The sequence below is a fragment of the Taudactylus pleione genome, unplaced genomic scaffold, assembly GCF_031769625.1.
Source record: "Taudactylus pleione unplaced genomic scaffold, aTauple2 ptg000310l, whole genome shotgun sequence".
In the NCBI taxonomy this organism is placed as follows: Eukaryota; Metazoa; Chordata; class Amphibia; order Anura; family Myobatrachidae; genus Taudactylus; species Taudactylus pleione.
This window is the reverse complement of record NW_028284711.1, coordinates 912,451-918,541: the sequence shown is the minus strand read 5'-3', so window position 1 is coordinate 918,541 and position 6,091 is coordinate 912,451.

Genomic DNA, 6,091 nt, shown 5'->3' with positions numbered 1-6,091 from the left:
GCACTGTGGGAGACCAGCTGACCGGAGGGGAGACATCACCGGAGGCCCGATCACCGGTCCCTGGAGTCAGGTAAGTAATTTTTTTTTTTACTATTTTTTTTCTTCTTTTTTTTTACAGTAATCAGCTTGCGGTCTGTTTAGACCACACGGCTGATTACAGGGACTGACTCCCGGCTCTGCTCTCCCCGTTAGAGCAGAGCAGGAGTCCGGTAACTGGGGGAGACCCTGGATAACGCCACCTCCAGGTGGCGTAATTATCACAGGGCTTCCCCCGATATTTTTTTCACATTTATTTTTAGTAACTCTGGTCGGATCACATTTCCCATTACAGTTATGGCAAATGCGATCTGCTTTACTAAAAATAAGTGATACTTAGGGGTTGGAGTAGAATTTTACGAAAACACCCTTTTCACATTATTTTAGTAAAAATAATGTTGATAAATAGAGCCCTTTGTGTCAAAATGAAAGAAAATGTCTATAAGCTCCTTTACAGATGGTGCCTAGTTCCCACCTCGCTGCCTTCATTTACTTTGACTGCAACTCCTCGTTTTTGGAGATCCTGCTCTGCTGATGGCTCTTTTTGCCACATTTGGCGGCAAAGATTTTTGTCCTCTCTCCTCAACATGAACTAGGTGCAGACTATGCAATTATTGTGATCAAACTGACAATAGGGACAATTTAAAGAAATACCTGGTGAATTTAGCAGTGAATTTGCATAGGTACACCCACAAGGATGAGGATAATGCCCACATACTACACAATATCGGGATCTTTTGGTCAATATCGTCTGCAAAGGCCGACCTATCGGTTAATGGAGGAAATGCGTTTGTGGACAATTTGCCTACACACTATACCATATATCTGGACAATCACCCGATTATTGGCAAATTGGCCCAATAACTGTATAGTGCGTACCGAGCTTTAGAGATCTCTTTCTCTCCCTGATTTCTCCCTCTCGTACTTAATCTCCCATTAACCACTAAGGGGAGTATTCAATCGCAGATTTTCCGGGGATAAAGTATTGGGCGCGTGCCCACTTTTTCCCCGTATTCAATTAGAAATCAACATAAACGGGAGCCGGCGAAAAGGTAAGTATCGGCAAAAAAATTTAATTTTCAGGAAATATTCCAGGGACCCCTTAAAGACGTCTAGACATGGGGGATCACTATGGGTACCCCCAATTTTACCTGCTGAAGGAAGTCGTGAAGAATAGCACTTAGATTTTATTTTGTAAAAATAACTATTCCTATCAAATTTGGGGTACATGAAAATGGGGGTAAGCATTTTTTTAAGTTCCTAAAATGATTTTTGAAAATTCTGCAAAAATGCACCTGCCGCTACTCCCGAAATGAAGAAAACACCTGCTGCATACTTGGGAACCCCTCTAAATTTAATTAGGCTATTTTTGAAGTGTGTTCCCTATTTATTTTTTTTAAACCCCCAAAATTAAAGTTAATTTTTTAGGGTGTCCCGATTTTTTTTTTTTTCGTACTTTTTTGACAGTTTATTTTTAAATGACATTCCCAGGGGTGCAGGCTATTTTTTTTAAGCCTGCACCCCTAAACCCCAATTCTGCACTTTTTTTTCGCCATGTAAAACATGGTGAAAACATATCCCTGTTTTTTTTCAAAGACTTTTCGCACTGGCGAAAAGTCTTTGAAATTGAATACGGGGATAATTGAAACATGCGAAAAAGGACGTCATCCGACTTTTCGCAGCCAAATTGAATATGGCCCTAAACCTCAAAATAAATTAACTTTAAACTGGTTCTCAATCCTCACATTTCCCCAACAGGTCATGTTTTGAGGATTTCTATCTATGGAAGCAGATGGGATTATTATTGACCCAGCAAAATAGACGAACTCATCTGAGCTTGATTAAAGCACAAAATATATCCTGCCGGTGGTAACTGAGGACTGGAGTTGAGATTCCCTGACCTATATTGTTTGTTCTCTGCCTTTCTCATTGAAAATAAAATCTTATAAAAAAAAAAAAGAGAAGAGAAGCTTATCTGCAATGTGTTGTGTGTAACCAACATTTCCACCTCCACAATCTCCAGCATTGGAGCAAAGCTGTGCTGAGCTCCCTCTGGGGAATGAGGCACAGCAACTCCGCCCTCTAATGTCAGGTGGCCACTCCCCAACATGTTGTGTGGCTTTTCAGTATCGCCCGAACTCTTTAGGAAGATGCCTAATTAATAAATGTGAGTGCTATTGACTTAATGTTAGGGCTTGTTGGTTGCTTGATTTTCTAGGTGTATAGTATCTATTTCTTTTCCAAACAGGGCCCCAACATTACAGCGGCAAAGCAGCGTGACACAGTGATGGAGCAAAGCTCACTGCTGCCCTGTGCCGACCATACCCCGTACCCGTGAGGCCGGCTGCAATAGAAACTGCCTGGATGATCCAGGTGGCCATACACATTGCAGGATGCATGCACTGAAGCAAAGCTACTGGCCACAGGGTGCCGTTCCATGCACCCTGCTAGCCTGATGTTGCGGCCGTGGGGCAGGGACACTTCCACCCCCTGGGCCTTGTGCGATGGCACAGCTTGCACACCCCTCTCTACGGCCCTGGCTTAAGGCTCCACCAGCAGGTACTCCAAGCTGCAAGAGCAGGTAGGAGAGAGCAGCACATACTGACAAGTGTAACCAATTTGAAATGTATAAAAACAGACCACAGATGAACCCCAGAAATTTGCGCAGGCTGTAGCAATTAGCCAACATTACAAATTAGGTCCTAAATAAACAATTTTAGGAACCTTTAGCTAGCTACCAAATTTATTCTGAGAAAAAGGAGAGTTATGGTAAAACTTACCTTTGTTAACTCTCTTTCTTCGAAGTCCATAGGGTCCACAGGGAGACAATGGGTTGTAGGTGGGAATTGGAGGACCAGACACCAACAGCAAAGCTTTTTTTATATCCCATGATGCTCAGGTCCTTCCCCCTACACCCCGCCCACAGCCTGTGGGCACTTCAGTTTTGTTATCAAGCCCAAGGCAGGAGCAGGATAAGTGAGAAGGAAGACTGGTACACTGAGGAATCGCACTCTCACACAGAGAAGGAAACAAGTGACCAAGAGAATAAACCCATAGAAGCCAGGAGCATCAGGGCGGGTGCTCTGTGGACCCTATGGACTTCAAAGAAAGAGTTAACAAGGGTAAGTTTTACCATAACTCTCCTTTAGGGTCCATAGGGCTCCACAGGGAGGCAATGGGGATGTCCCAAGGGCAGGGGCAGGGACGCTCCTGAGCTGAGAGGAGAACCCGGCGCCCAAAGGAAGCATCCTGAGAGGCAAATGTATCAAAGGCATACGAAAGGCATAAGAAAGGTGTGGACAGAGGACCACGTAGCCGCCTTGCATAGTTGTTCAGCAAAGGCGCCATGTCGGGCTGCCCACAAGGGACCCATAGAGCGAGTAAAATGAGCAGATACTGAAGCCGGCACAGGAAGGCCTATCTGCGTGTAAGCCTGTGAGAGTAATGCAAATCCATCTGGCCAGGGTCTGTTTGTTAGCTGGCCACAGTGGATGAAGAGGGAGTCCGATTTCCTGATGGAACTAGTACGGTCTACGTAGATCCACATCCAAAGAGGCCTCACCTGCCGAGAGGTCTGGTGATTGAAAGGCCAGAACCACAATTTTCTCATTAAGGTGGAAACAAGAATCCACCTTAGGAAGGAAGCCAAGGCACCTTCTAAGAACAACCCTGTCCTGATGAAAGATCAAAGGGGGAGTGACCTGAAGTGCCCCTAAATCTGATACTCTACGGGCAGATGCTATAGCCAGCAGAAACAGAGTCTTTGCAGTGAGCCACTTGACATCTACCGATTCCAGGGGCTCGAATGGAGGTTCCTGAAGAGCGCTGAGAACCACTAGGGGGAGCTACCAAAGGGACCGCTAGGTGGTCTGCAATTATTGCCAGTGAAAAAGTAGCCCAGGGTGGGTCTTGAGGAGAGGACACAGGACTGATGGGCCCGGGGCAGTATAACAATATGCACAAAGACCATCCTGAATGAGGTCCTCTGAAGCGAAGGCTGCTGAGCAGGACTTACAAGACACCAGAGTGGGAGCAGCAGGCTGCTTGTTATTCTTGCCTCTGCCAGACATAGCTGCAAGAACAATGTAACACACAATCTGGCACAGTGCAGTGAGCAACCCAGGTGTAATATGGCACAGTGTAGTGTGCAACAGTGATAAATAGTATGTGATAGCCCTCACAAATATAGGGAGATGTGAGGTACAATGAACCCCCTATGTCAGGGTTATAGTAGAATAAAGGGGAGGTATAAGCTGACAGTAATAGGAAAAAAAGAAAACAGACAGCAGCGCTAGCACAAGTCACATACAAATGCACAATATACAATATAACTGCAGTGGGCACTAAAATCAACTACACAGACCGCAGTGGGTTGTAGGATATAGCGCTGTATAACCTGGCCCTTGGGAGAGGTATACAAGGAGACTGGACTCAACGTTCCCGGAGACCTGAATGCAGAAAATAGCTGCCGTGAGTCTCAGAGGGGGCGGAGGGCGAGGGAGGAGCAGCAAGACCGCAGTGGAATGGCACCATGAGCTGGGGGAGGGGTTGCAGAGAGAGCGCCTTCTCCCCTATGCTGACGACAACCACCGGGTCCCCTGGCTTTAATTGTGCCCTGTGCCAGTGCTTGTAGTGCCCTGGTGGTCTAGTGGAGTCCCGGACACACCGGTGTACACATCAGCGCCCCTGGTCTGTCTCCTGAGAGCGGAGGCAAGACTGCACATAGACGCGGGTTCCCGACAGCGGGCATCCGCCTTACCTGTCCCCTTGAATCCCAGCTGCAGTCTGGGGTCTTGGAGCCCTGCTAGCTAGGTCCCCCTCAGAGCCCCGATGGCTGGTGTCACGGCGCCGCGGAGGGGTGATGGAGCAGCAGTGCAGACGTCCAAATAACTGTCTCGCGCTGCTGCTCAGTTAGAATAAATTAAAATAAAATTAAATCATAAAAATAAAGCTTGGGTTGCTTAATAGCACCCCCACTATTAAACGGTGATTCAGCTCCTGCTGGACACCAACGAAACTGAATTGCCCTCAGTCTGTGGGCGAGGTATAGGGGGAAGGACCGCAGCACCCTGGGTTTGAACAGCTTTGCTGTTGGTGTCCGGTTCTCCAGGTCCCACCTACACCCCACTGTCACCCCTGTGGAGCCCTATGGACCCTGAAGAAGAAATCAAGATTCCGAATAATCGGAAAATAGCAAAAAATGGGGACAGATCTGGAAAAATATGGAGTTATAGGACCCCACAGGTTCTGCATAAGTTTTTTTTTTTTAAATAAAATTCAACAACATTTTATTGATGGGGGCACATTTACAATGGAAAGTAACTGGAAGAACATGAGCATCACATTATCACACTATTTAAATGGAACATTGAGGCAGGTCCGCAGTAGTCGCTCAGTTTGCAGATTTCGATCTCCGAGACATTTTTACAGTCGATGGTCTCTAAAGCTGTGACTGATTTTAATTTAAATTATCTGGCTCTGATCAAATACACCCACACAGCTAAATCTATCCAGGCAATAATATAGTACTAATGTATAGTTCTTACCACTGATGCATGAAATAAAAGAGAGTAAGAATTAGGTGCATGTGACTCCTCAGTACTCTGGTCACTCTGGGCCTGATTCAGCAAGGAACGCAGAGGCTAATATGCACGCAATCGGCCGATTGTTGCGTTCTGCGCATGCATCGCAGTGTGCGAATTGGCCACTGCAATCGGGACTGCAATCACAGTGACTAAGCAGACCCATCGCAGAGTGATTGACAGGAAGTGCCGTTTGTGGGGGGTGACGGGAAGAAACGCAGGCGTGCCAGTGCGTTTGAACGCTGTTACATGGGCGTGCATAAATTATCCACTGCGATGCCATACGCAGCCTGAGGCCTCATAGCGTGTGATGAGGTTAGCAATTTCTGAGTAAGGTCAGAGCTTGTGCAAGTCTGCGTGAGGCTGCGATGGTACTCACTGTTACCGATGTTTTCGCAGTCTTGCTAAACATTACGGATGTGTGTAAGGTAAAGTGGGCGTCCATATGTAATGCTGCAACGGCATAGGGATCG